Raw genomic sequence first — 14,511 nt, 5'->3', positions numbered from 1 at the left:
CTCCCCAACATCAAACTCAGTTCCTTGTTTCCCACACTGATCAGGAGCAATCTGTTTTCTCCATGCTTTGAGCCTACAGAATCAGTACTTAAGCATCTTTAATAGTTTGTTCCTCAAGTTACTTATAATAATTTGTATAATAACTTGTAATAAACTGTGTGTACCTACCTTAGAATATGGAAACAAAGATAAGTGTGAATCCAAATAGCTATGATCGAAGAAGTCCCATGATGACCAAAACACCTCAATTTTTTCTTCATTAGTGACCACAGAGTCAGAAGTCCATGAATGTGCGTGTAGAGGAACAGAAGGGAATCACATGAGCTTTTATTGATAACAATAGTAAAATATTACTTGTTAACTAATCAAAAATAGTTAACCTTGGCAATATCAATACTCTGAAAGCAGCTCCTAAAGCAGTTCCATCAACTTTGCCTAAATAGAAGCACAGAGGGGTCTTATGCTAATATTAATGAATTTCAATCAAATCTGCATTTAAGAGACTAACTAGAAATTCTCAAATCAGACCATTCAGCAGAATCCCCAGGGGATTTATGAAGAACTCAGAATCCCAGTCCTCTGAATTAGAGGCTCTAATTCAGAAAACCCACGGTAGGACACAAAAATCTAGTTTTGATCATCATCCCAGGCACCTGATGGAGGGAAAAAAATATGCCAGTGCTTCTCAAACTTTAATGTGCATTGGAATTATTTGGGAATCTTGTTAAAGTGCAGATTCTAAATCAGTAGGTCTCGAGGAAAGGAGGGCAGGCTGAGAGTCCACATTGCTAATGAGTTCCTAGATTATGCCTATAATGCTATTCCGTGGACCACATTTTGAATAGCAAGGGGTCTTAAACAATCTGGAAAATCACTCAGTATTTTCAGTGTGGGACCAACTCAATTCCTATATCATGTTTCCGATGCTACTGATGTGGTGCTGGTTCAATTTCATTACTTCCAGTTTGCATCATGAAACCAGGCTGATGGAAGCATTTCCTAAAGTTCGGTTACATTTTCAGATCATTTAAAATTCACAAACTCATTTCCAAAATTCCAGAGATATTTTTCTTATGGTGGACAGAATTGGAATTCAACTCAAGCATTTCCTCTTTTAATTAAGATATCCTAAAGGGATGCTTGATTATTCAGATATACCCTGAGCTTTATACTCCAATAAACACCTGCAGAAATTTAAAGTAGAATTCACATGGGTCAAAAATTTATGACACTGGTCTGAAAATGGGGTTTTATCTCTATTAAATAGCCATGTAGTTCTTCAAATTTTGTGATTCTGGGGAGCTCAGAGCAGTTCAGCATTGGAAAATGAGTGTCGTAACCAGTTACCTGTGGTGTATGAGTGTGAATACCTACACTTTCTTAACCGTATCAGAAAGTCTTGGGGTTTTTTCCCTCTGCAGTTTCAAGTAGAATATGTTCAGATGTCTTCTCTCATCAGTAAGGAAGTACAATCTTGTGAGTCTCTGGGATCCAATAAAGTGGGTCTCTCAGAGCCCCTTAATCCCCAAAAGCCCTTGATCTAAGAAAGCAACTCAATAAATCCCATCTTTCCAACAAGTTTCCATGACCTAGCTATCTGCCTACAGAGAAATAAACTAAGTTTCTATACCCTGAACCAACCAATTTCTTCCCAACCTCTCATAACCTGGCAAGCATTAAGAGCACAAATGAGAAGAACATTCACAACTCATCATTTCTTCGATCACATCATACAAAAATCTATAGAGTTCTCAGCACAGACTTTACCAACAAATGATGCAATGCAATGAGCACCCACTCACCTTCTCATATGATCTGAGCAAAACACTGATGTCTTCTTTCTCCACACATTGCAGGTGCCCCATATGTGACCACTTACTAAAAGACTAATTACATTTCTTACTGGTGACTGTAAGCTATATACTTATACTGTAAGCTATATACTTAGCTAGTTATTTTACATTTGGTAGTATATATTAGTCCATGCCACTCTCTCTTAGGCTGGTTAATTTTATAAAAGCATTTTTACTAAATATTTCCAACACACTACATCCTGTTGTTCAGAAGACCATATTTTAGAAGACCCAAATCATGGTTTTTATTAGGTCACTGTCTAACACCTTCTATCTCATATACTATAAGCGTCTCCCAGAGAATAAATGGCATTTTCCTCTGATGGGGTATATTTTTCTAAAAGCTCCACCATGGATAAAGCCATTATCCATCCCAAAGATATAGTAGATTCTAATTCATTTCCTCAATTATTTGACAAGAACATCCATTCTTTCTTATTCTGGTAACAGTACTGCATTTTTTTTTCAGAGGATTACTTCTCCTGAATTCTTCGTTGTTGTTGTGCTGAAAGTCTCTTGACATGAACCAAGCCAGCTCATTGGAAGTAATAATCTAAACTTGGGGAAAGTAGGAAGGTGGGACTCTTTTTCCATTGGGCTGCTAAGAGTAAGATGTAAGCCAGGAGCAGCTAGCTGGTGGCCATCTTGGCACCCACAGGAATAGCCCATCTGAGAGCAGAACTAACACAGAAGAAGGAAGCGTAGTATCAGATTTAGATAATATCATATGAGCACCCGGTTACAAATACCAACATATGCCTTTTTCATTTAAGTTAACTTGAGCTGGGTTTCTGTCAGTCATAACTGAAAATGTCCTGGCTGATACAGGACTTCAGAAATGACAGTGATAATAATAGCTAACCCTTCCCCAACACTTACCATATGCCAGGCACTGGTGTAGGTGCTTTCTGTATATTAACTCATATAATCTTCACGAACTTATGTCGTAGGCGCTGTTACTCTCATCATCTCCATTTTACAAATGAGGAAACTGAGCTGAAAAGCTTCCTCAAGGCCACCCAGCTAACAAGTGATGATATCAGGATTCAAACACAAGCATACTAACTCCAGAGTCGGTGCTACGAATGAGGGCTGCTCAAAGAGTGGCCCAAAGACTAGTTCCAGTCCATAAACTATTAACTGTCTGCGAGCAGAAATTGAAAGTACGTATGCATATAGAAACCTTTATAGTAAGCTCACATTGCTGCAACGTTCTGTATTTATGAGTATTCGTCCATGATGGATTGGGAATTTTTTTAAATGTAACCTTCACCACAGAGTTTGAGGAGCATCATTTAGCTTGCAGGGTAAGCACCGTGATTTAGATATAAATCACAACCTTTCTTCAAATGCTCTTAAGTTTCTATAAATAATGTTGGTGTCACTTGGCGATCCTGAAATATATTACTTCTTAACTCAATTCCAATGTTTCAAAATAGAGTTATTTGAGGTATTTTTAATCCTCATGGCTCTGGATTAGAATGTGTTCCTGAGTTCTCAGTGGACCTTTTGAAATGCTAATGTATTGAGTTAAAGCTACAGAGCACTAAAGAGCTTGACAATGAAACTTGCCCTAAACAGAGAGTAAAGACAAAGGGAATTGCAATCCCAGCCAAGGGAGAAGTCAGAATGTCAGTACTAGGAAATGAGTGATACCAGAAAGTTGGAGGACGGGCTACAAGTGGAGGAGAAATCTAGAACAAAGCACAGAAGTAAGCTGTGACCCTGCAGAGCTTTCCTATGCATCCTACTTTGAGAAATATACTCCCCTCCTGTGCCCTGGCACAAAGAAACTGTGCCTAGGACATAAGCTTAGTCTGAAAAAAATAAGTCTTTCTTGAACAGACACTTCACAAATGGACAAAAAGCCCATGGGAAAAAATGACATTGTTAGTCATCAGGGAAATGCAAAAAAAGTCCACAACGAGATACCACTACACACCACAAGAATGGCTAAAATTAAGAAGAAAAGCAGCAAATGTTGGTAAGGATATTGAACAACTGGAACTGTCATACATGGCTGGCGGGAATGGGAAAGGAGATGGCACTTTCTTATAGAGTTAAAATGTGCCTACCCTGTGACCCAGCAATTCCACTCCTACTTAGTGACCCAAGAGAATTGAAGACATATGTTCACACTAGGACTTATACACGAATGCTCATATCCCTGAAGTGGGAATGAACCAAATAACAGTTAGCAGGAGAATGAATCAACAAATTGTGATGTATTTCCACCAAAAAATACTATTTGGCAATAAAAATGAACAGACTACTATACTTGCAACAATAGGGATGAATCTCACAGACATAATACTAAGTGAATGAAACTGGTCACAAAGGGTACATACTGCATGATTTTATTTACATGAAATTCTAAAATAGGCAAAAGACATCTAAGGTGAAAAGTATTAGAACAGTGGTTGGATCTTGGAAGAGGGTGATGGGCAGGAGGATTGCATGGAAAGAGACATAAAATTTCTTGGGAGATGGAAATGTTCTATACCATGATAGGGATGTGAGTTACAGGAGGGTATCAAGTGGAACGTATGGGGAGTGGATAAAAGTACAGATGAAGCAAGGATGGCAGAATATTGATCATTGTTGAAGCTGGATAATGGATACATATCATTATATTAATGGTTACTTTGTAACTATTTGGAATTTTCCCTTTTTATTTTTACTTTTTTTAAAAAACATCTTTATTGGAGTATAATTGCTTCACAATGGTGTGTTAGTTTCTCCTTTATAACAAAGTGAATCAGCTATACATATACATACATGCCCATATCTCCTCCCTCTTGTGACTCCCTCACCCACTCCCTATCCTACCCCACTAGGTGGTCACAAAGGACAGAGCTGATCTCCCTGTGCTATGCGGCTGCTTCCCACTAGCTAGCTATTTTACATTTGGTAGTATATATTAGTCCATGCCACTCTCTCACTGCGTCCCAGCTTACCCTTCCCCCAACCCCATGTCCTCAAGTCCATTCTCTACCTCTGCGGCTTTATTCTTGTCCTGCCCCTAGGTTCTTCATGATCATTTTTTTTTTTTTTTTAGATTCCATATATATGTGTTAGCATATGATATTTGTTTTTCTCTTTCTGACTTCCTTCACTCTGTATGACAGACTCTAGCCCCATCCACCTCACTACAAATAACTCAATTTCGTTTCTTGTAATGGCTGAGTAATATTCCATTGTATATATGTGTGCCACATCTTCTTTATCCATTCATCTGTTGATGGACACTGAGGTTGCTTCCATATCCTGGTTATTGTAAACAGAGCTGCAATGAACATTGTGGTACATGACTCTTTTTGAATTATGTTTTTCTCAGGGTATATGCCCAGTAGTGGGGTTGCTGGGTCATATGGTAGTTCTATTTTTAGTTTTTTAAGGAACCTCCCTACTGTTCTCCATAGTGGCTGTATCAATTTACATTCCCACCAACAGTGCAAGAGGGTTCCCTTTCCTCCACACCCTCTCCAGCATTTATTGTTGCAGATTTTTTAATGATGGCCATTGACTGGTGTGAGGTGATACCTCATTGTAGTTTTGATTTGCATTTCTCTAATGATTAGTGATGTTGAGCATTCTTTCATGTGTTTGTTGGCAATCTGTATATCTTCTTTGGAGAAATTTCTATTTAGGTCTTCTGCCCACTTTTGGATTGGGTTGTTTGTTTTTTGATATTGAGCTGCATGAGCTGCTTGTAAATTTTGGAGATTAATCCTTTGTCAGTTGCTTCATTTGCACATATTTTCTCCCATTCTGAGGGCTGTCTTTTGGTCTTGTTTATGGTTTCCTTTGCTGTGCAAAAGCTTTTAAGTTACATTAGGTCTACTAATGTAACTAGTTTACTTTTGTTTACTTTTGTTTTTATTTCCATTTCTCTAGGAGGTGGGTCAAAAAGGATCTTGCTGTGATTTATGTCATAGAGTGTTCTATGTTTTCCTCTAAGAGTTTGATAGTGTCTGGCCTTACATTTAGGTCTTTAATCCATTTTGAGTTTATTTTTGTGTATGGTGTTAGGGAGTGTTCTAATTTCATTCTTTTACATGTAGCTGCCCAGTTTTCCCAGCACCACTTATTGAAGAGGCTGTCTTTTCTCCATTGTATATTCTTGCCTCCTTTATCAAAAATAAGGTGACCATATGTGTGTGGGTTTATCTCTGGGCTTTCTGTCCTGTTCCACTGATCTATATTTCAGTTTTTGTGCCAGTACCATACTGTCTTGATTACTGTAGCTTTGTAGTATAGTGTGAAGTCTGGGAGCCTGATTCCTCCAGCTCCGTTTTCGTTCTCAAGATTGCTCTGGCTATTCGGGGTCTTTTGTGTCTCCATACAAATTGTGAAATTTTTTGTTCTACTTCTGTGAAAAACGCCAGTGGTAGTTTGATAGGGATTGCATTGAATCTGTAGATTGCTTTGGGTAGTATAGTCATTTTCACAATATTGATTCTTCCAGTCCAAGAACATGGTATATCTCTCCATCTGTTGGTATCATCTTTAATTTCTTTCATCAGTGTCTTACAGTTTTCTGCATACAGGTCTTTGGTCTCTCTAGGTAGGTTTATTCCTAGGTATTTTATTCTTTTTGTTGCAATGGTAAATGGGAGTGTTTCCTTCATTCCTCTTTCAGATTTATCATCGTTAGTGTATAGGAATGACAAATGGTAAAAGCAAAGCTATACAGACAAAATCACACAAAGAAGCATGTACATACACACTCACAAAAAGAGAAAAACGAAAAAAATGTATATATCGTGGCTCCCAAAGTCCACTGCCTCAATGTGGGAATGATTCGTTGTCTATTTGGGTATTCCACAGATGCAGGGTACATCAAGTTGATTGTGGAGATTTAATCCGCTGCTCCTGAGGCTGCTGGGAGAGATTTCCCATTCTCTTCTTTGTTTGCACAGCTCCTGGGGTTCAGCTTTGGATTTGAACCCGCCTCTGCGTGTAGGTCGCCTGAGGGCGTCTGTTCTTCGCTCAGACAGGGCGGGGTTAAAGGAGCCGCTGATTTGGGGGCTCTGGCTCACTCAGGCTGGGGGTGGTGGGGTGGGTGGGGGAGGGAGGGGTACGGATGCGGGGCGAGCCTGCAGGCCGCAGAGGCCAGCATGACATTGCACCAGCCTGAGGCGCGCCGTGTGTTCTCCCGGGTAAGTTGTCCCTGGATCACGGGACCCTGGCAGTGCACAGGCTCCTGGGAGGGAAGGTGTGGAGAGTGACCTATGCTCGCACACAGGCTTCTTGGGGGCGGCAACAGCAGCCTTAGCGTCTCATGCCCGTCTCTGGGGTCCGCGCTGATAGCTGCGGCTCGTGCCCATCTCTGGAGCTTGTTTGGGCGGTGCTCTGAATCCCCTCTCCTCGCGCACCCGGAAACAATGGTATGTTGCCTCTTTGGCAGCTCCAGACATTTTCCCGGACTCCCTCCCGGCTAGCCATGGCGCACTAGCCCCCTTCAGCTGTGTTCACGCCGCCAACCCCAGTCCTCTCCCTGAGATCCGACCTCCGAAGCCCGAGCCTCAGCTCCCAGCCCCCGCCAGCCCCGGCGGGTGAGCAGACAAGCCTCTCGGGCTGGTGAGTGCTGCTCGGCACCAATCCGCTGTGAGGGAATCTCTCCGCTTTGCCCTCCGCACCCCTGTTGCTGCGCTCTCCTCCGTGACCCCAAATCTTCCCCCCTCCGCCACCCGCAGTCTCCGCCCACGAAGGGGCTTCTACTGTGTGGAAACCTTTCCTCCTTCACGGCTCCCTCCCACTGGTGCAGGTCCCGTCCCTATTCTTTTGTCTCTGTTTTTTCTTTTGCCCTACCCAGGTGCGTGGGGAGTTTCTTGCCTTTGGGGAGGTCTGAGGTCTTCTGCCAGCGTTCAGCAGGTGTTCTGTAGGAGTTCTTCCACATGTAGATGTATTTCTGATGTAATTGTGGGGAGGAAGGCTATCTCCATGTCTCACCCCTCCGCCATCTTGAAGGTCTCTGGAATTTTACCTTTGAAAAAAAATTTTTTATAATAAAAAGCTGGAAGATCAATAAATAAAAGTCTCTTGACATTTAGTCAGTGTTATCAGGAGTTTCATAAAAAATTTCTCCCGAAAAACTGCACTTAGGAGCCAACTGCCATTGTAAGAGCAAATACCACCAACTAGATGCCTCCTGAGTCTAAGGCAGAAGTGTCACAACTGAGGATACAGAGGGTGCGTTTTCTCTGGACATACACTGTCCACCATTGTTGTGTCTAATAACTTAAAAAGTGCGTGACCAGAAAAAAGCAGTTCTTGTTGATTTGCACACAACTGATAGTTGCTTTATGCAAGACAGAGCACAACTCAACTTCAGAGAAAAGTTCCTGGGTACAAGGCAAGGGGTTACGAAATAAAAGCCTTTTTAAATTTCAGCTTCTCCTTACAGCTTATTATTTTACTGTAAATGCCAAAGGGTGACTTTTAAACCAAGCTGTTTAAGATTTAAATTGGGTAAATTAAAATTTTTATGCATGTCACTTAGGTAGTACTAGAAAATACTTGGAAGTCTAACAACAAAGGAAAGAATGAATACATTGTCATATAGCATATTCTGCAAATGTATAGTTTATAAAGAATGACAACACGTGGTAAAATGTTTATGCTATATCAAGTGAAAAAGAGCACACATTTACTTATAATACCAATTCTTATATATATGCACATTTGCAGAGGAATAAAAAACTCAAGAAAATAATTACTGTTCACCTCATATTGGTATATTACTGGATGGTGATATAATGAGTTTTAAATTCTTTTTCTTATGTTTTTCTATATTTTCCAGTTTTCTATAAAATTCCTTTTATGACAGAAAAGCAAAAAGTCACCTTTAAGAGTGGTATACTTCTTGTTATAAATCAAATTCTTACTCAGCAACAGTACAAAAAACCAAATTGATCATTTTGTATCATCTAGGTTTTCTGAGGAAGAACAATGGTGCCTGGTGAACTAGTGCTGTAACAGCTTGCTTAGTACTGCTCCTCTTTCTCCAAGTGCTTTTAAAATTTGTTCAAAATACCCACTTTGCTTATTTGGGTATGGGGAAGAATAAGGATGGCAAGGCAACGATCATTTTTCATGCTACTGCAAACGTCTTTCATTCCAAATCCCCTCACCAGTTCCATTCCTCCAGTGATTCCAGCAATGCACCATCCCTCAGCCAAGGCACTGAGGCATATAGACCCTGGTCGACAGACCAAGCCATCCGCGTTGAGTCTCAGTGCAGGGCAGACAAGAAAATAAACTCGACTTAGTTTTCTGCCACTGAATGCAAGGGACCTATATGGATGCCTGAGTATAGAAAACACTAGCTGGCCTTCTCTACCTAACTTCCCAGAACCTCCAACCAGAGAAAAATTAATATACTGACATTGTCATCCTGGAGAATGCCATGTAGAGTTCAGCTGGTGGGAACAATTTAGTCACAAAACCTGTACTAAAATTTCTGTGGAGAAGAATTGGCTATCTCACCAAGGCCCACCTCTGGACCCCATTATGATGAATTCAAATTTGTTGAGAATCCAGCAGGCTTTTCTTAATAGGTTTTTGGTTGCTTGGTTGGTTGGTTGATTGGTTGGTTTTATTCAGTGGGGGGTCGTGCTGTCACTTTGTGGCTATCGCTGTTCAGTTTTAAAACATAAAGTACTTTCTTTATCCATACAGAAGACCAGTTGGCCTACAAGGCCATGCCCTAGTGTGGTGCTGTCCAATATGCAAGTCACTACCCACATGGCACTATGGAGCATTTGAAACGTAGCTAGACCAAACTGAGATGTGCTGTAAGTGTAAAATTCACATCGAATTTTGAAGACCTAGTACAAAAGAAAAAATAATATAAAATAGCTCGTTAATCATTTTAATAGTGATCGCATGCTGAAATGATAATATTTTGGATATATTGGGTTAAATAAAATGCATTATTAAAATTAATTTTACCCGTTTCTTTTTACTTTTTTAGTGTGGCTGCTAGAAAATTTTAAATTACATATGCCATGAACATTTTATTTCTGTTGGAGAGTGCTGGTTTAAAAAATGAAGATGTGGCACATATATACAATGGAAAATTACTCAGCCACTAAAAAGAATGAAATAATGCCATTTGCAGCAACAGACCTAGAGATTGTCATACTGAATGAAGTAATTCAGACAGAGAAAGAGAAATATCATATGATATCCCTTATAAGCGGAATCTAAAAAGAAATGATACAAATGAACTTACTTACAAAACAGAAACATACAGACTTAGAGAAGGAACTTATGGTTACCGGGGGGAGGGGGGAGGGAAGGAATAGTGAGGGGATTTGGGATTGACATATACACACTGCTATATTTAAAATGGATAACCAATAAGGACCTACTGTATAGCCCAGGGAACTCTGCTCAATATTATGTAACAACTTAAATGGGAAAAGAATTTGCAAAAGAATAGATGTATATGTATAACTGAATTACTTTGCTGTACACCTGAAAGTATCACAACATTGTTCATCAACTATACTCCAATATAAAATAAAAAGTTAAAAAATAATAAATTTTAGGGGGCTTCCCTGGTGGCGCAGTGGTTGGGAATCTGCCTGCTAATGCAGGGGACACGGGTTCAAGCCCTGGTCTGGGAGGATACCACATGCCGCAGAGCAACTAGGCCCGTGAGCCACAACTACTGAGCCTGCGCGTCTGCAGCCTGTGCTCCGCAACAGGAGAGGCCACCATAGTGAGAGGCCCGCGCACCGCGATTAAGAGTGGCCCCCGCTTGCCACAACTAGAGAAAGCCCTCGCACAGAAACGAAGACCCAACACAGCAAAAATAAATAAATAAACTCCTACCCCAACATCTAAAAAATAATAATAATAAAATTTTTAAAAATGATTAGTGTTCATTAAATAAGTACCTGTGAATACCCACTCTGGAGCATCTTACATAGAAATGTCCATGTGAGAAAGAGGTTTATCCTAAATGGAGTGCTGTATCTTAGCACGTCTGCCCTTATGTTTTTCAGTCTGGGGTTCCTATGTGACCCCGCTTTTCATCTTCTCTGTCCACGAAGATTTAATACATACAGCATGTCTCCGCCTCCAGCTGTCCCCAGGGCTGCCCATTGTTATCCCCATTCTGCTGTTCTTGCAGGCTCCCTGCTCATGTCTGTTGGAGCAGTCAATCCAGGAAACAAAGTGCCACAAGAGGGACTGTAGGAAAACATTTCTGAGTACTCTAGTGAAGGGGGCAAATGCTCTTGGTCCTCCAAAGTATGCTTCTCCCAGCTGGTACCCTGGTGACTTTTCAAAGATTTTTGAGGGAAGAAAAATTGTTAGCCAAAAGACACAGATAGCAAACTTGCTGGTTCTGAGACAAGGAGGCTGCATAGACCCCCTAGAGAATAGAGCCCCTGATCCCACCTGGATGGGTAAAGCCCATGGTTAGGCCACTAAGCCTTCCCCTCTGGCTAAATGGCTAATTATTTCTGATAACAGTGGTCTCTACTAACGCCTCACCTGCCCTACAGCAGAGCAGATCTATCAAGTGAGGAGGGTAGTAATTACTGGTGATACTTGCAAACACTCATTAATTAAGCTCCTGGGTCCTTAGGAGACAGATATGAGATACAAGGGGATCAACACACAACAATGCCGAAAGGAAGCTATAGCCATTTGAAAAGCAAAGCATGGTGACTGTTAATTTATACAAGTAAAGTCAAAGAGTGTTGTGTTAAAAGTAAGACTCTAATACTTTACAGTTACACGTCTTCTGAAGTCTAAGAATTGTTTCTTGCCTTTTTTTCTCTCCCATTAGCTATTATGACTACAGCTGAGACCTCTGTCTCCAAGAACGTGCTAATACCTTTTCTGCCTCTGAATCTCCTTCCAGGAATCAATTTCTTATAGACGAGGGCTGTGTCATCTGCTATATTCCCTAGAGCTCCTTGCATAATGGCAGGTACAGGGAACGTACATAATACGTACAGATAGTTTGGTTACTTTTGTCTTCTGCTATACTGGTGACCTTCTCTTCATAGCTGAATATCTTCAATATTTCACTAGGCCAAAGTTTCTTGAGCCAAACAGATCATCAGGTATGGTTAATATAATGAAATTTAAAGGCCTCCTGTAAACACTTCATGAATATTATATGTGCTACAATAAACAGTGAGACTTCTTGTTCTCAGGAAAGACTTCTGATGCCATTGAGGTTTCACTATAGAATTTATTCTATATTCTATAGGCTAAGGAAATATTACAGGGGAGAATGCAGACAATGTGAATTCAACTGTGAAATCACCTGGTTGACTACTCCAAGACTCTCAGAAACACTCCTTTTTTCCTTTATGAAAGAAAATTTATAGAGTCATGATAGACAGAATGGTGGAGTGTTTCCTTTTTAAGACACAACTGGGGTTTAATTTTGAAGAGAAAAAAACAGATTTCAAAAGACAGACCCTGTTGGAAAATCACCAATTGGCCAGAGATAAAACTGTCTGTAACGGTTTAATTTTTCTCACTCCAGCTGGGAATTTTGTTGTTTTTTCTTTTTATATTTTCTGAACGTACTCAATACTTCTCCTAAAATAAAATCCCAAGTTCTACTCCTGGATAATCTGAAAAAGAGATTCCTTTGATCTTCACAGTTGTTTTGACTTTTAAGAAAAAAAAGACAAGAAATTTTCAAAATAGTAAATCCCATATATATATATATAGTAAATTCCTTCTTAAACATTATTCCAAGAAACAGCAGCTAATTTTTAAAAAAATCTCACAAGAGAAAATTTGTTAGGAATAAAATTTTAAATATAGACATATAAACTCTATATCATATAAAAACTTTTTTTCATAGGGGCATCTTAAGAGGATTTACTCTCAATATGAGTGTGGAGTCCACTAAATCACTGCATACATGATTCATGCCATCATTTTTTTTTTTTGCCTTAACTAACAAATAATCAAAAAGCACTTTATTTGTTGAAGTTTTAAAAATATATTTATCTTTTGAAATGAAAGCCCACACAGGCATGCACACACAAAAATACACAGTTCTGTACATTATCAAAAGAACAGTGGCATACTTATTGCCATGGTCTAATGTTTAATGACTTACATCCCATCTGCATCTTCAAATCCACATGCATTACAAAAATTCCAAGAAACCTCATCATAAAGACTCTATTACTGCATGGTTCCCACTATAAAACAGAACAGCACTTTGTAGTATTATAGCAGTTTTCATGCAAGAATAGAAATACTCTTATGATTCCTTTGTTTTCCTCCAGATACCCATAGAGGAAGGTCAATGATATATTCATCTTATTGAAACTCTTGTCCAGGAAAACATAAAACCAACAGAAAAGAGTGCTACAGTGAGCAAATTGAGGTGAGGCACTATTTTCTCAAGTTATTAAAACTTTTCCAAAAATTTTGATTGATTGAAAATGTAAAGTTCTAATTCCATCTTAACATTATTATCAGTGAATTATTTCTTATCCCCACCATTCTATCTTCAGCCAAAAGACACTCCTCACCCCAACTATTCTACTTGACCCTACATAGTCATTGAAAATATAAAATATAGAAACCTGGATGCTTCTCTTGTAGGACTGGGAGTACCTCAGCTTACCCAAAGCTTGAGTGTCTTGGGGCAACTTGAAAGGCATCAGACAGCCTAAATGCCTGGGCCACAAATGGGTCCCTAAATGAGAGTAAGGACAAGATGTTACTCCAACCAAATACCCTGATAAGTGTTTGTCCTTAACATATGGAGCATTTTTTAAAAGAAAACAAGAGGAGAGAAGAGAAGAGGAGAGGGAGTACTCTCTTTGGCAGCACATATACTAAAATTTGAACAATACAGAGAAGATTAGCATGGCCCCTGTGCAAGGATGACACGCAAATTTGTGAAGTGTTCCATATTTTTGAGGTATCACCTCACACCAGTCAGAATGGGCATCATCAGAAAATCTACAAACAACAAATGCTGGAGAAGGTGTGGAGAAAAGGGAACCCTCTTGCACTGTTGGTGGGAATGTAAATTGATACAGCCACTATGGAGAATAGTATAGAGGTTCCTTAAAAAACTAAAAATTACCATATGATCCAGCAATTCCACTACTGGGCATATACCCAGAGAAAACCATAATTCAAAAAGACACATGCACCCCAATATTCATTGCAGCACTATTTACAATAGCCAGGTCATGGAAGCAACCTAAATGCCCATCGACAGATGAATGGATAAAGAAGTTGTGGTACATATATACAATGGAATATTACTTGGCCATAAAAAGGAACGAAATTGGGTCATTTGTAGAGACGTGGATGGATCTAGAGACTGTCATACAGAGTGAAGTAAGTCAGAAAGAGAAAAACAAATATCGTATATTAACGCATGTATGTGGAACCTAGAAAAATGGTACAGAAGAACTGGTTTGCAGGACAGAAATTGAGACACAGATGTAGAGAACAAATGTATGGACACCAAGGGGGGAAAGCTGCAGGGGGGTGGGGGGGTGGTATGATGAATTGGGCGATTGGGATTGACATGTATACACTGCTGTGGATGAAATGGATGACTAATAAGAACCTGCTGTATAAAAAAATAAATAAAATTAAATTAAAGAGGAAAAAAAAGAGGAGAGGAAAGTGGAGGGGAGCC

General features: G+C 39.7%; 1 non-coding gene across 1 annotated transcript; it reads left to right on the top strand.

Moving 5' to 3' along the window:
• Positions 1-13,666: 13,666 nt before the first annotated feature.
• On the top strand, positions 13,667-13,773 carry LOC115803662 (U6 spliceosomal RNA). The gene has a single exon (XR_004024434.1). It is a non-coding gene; the product is annotated as a U6 spliceosomal RNA (small nuclear RNA).
• Positions 13,774-14,511: the final 738 nt, after the last annotated feature.

Source organism: Delphinapterus leucas, chromosome 2, assembly GCF_059928025.1.
Source record: "Delphinapterus leucas isolate spDelLeu-1000000601 "Yukka" chromosome 2, BTC_Dleu_Yukka2, whole genome shotgun sequence".
NCBI classification, from domain to species: domain Eukaryota; kingdom Metazoa; phylum Chordata; class Mammalia; order Artiodactyla; family Monodontidae; genus Delphinapterus; species Delphinapterus leucas.
This window is presented reverse-complemented; position numbering and strand designations above follow the sequence as displayed.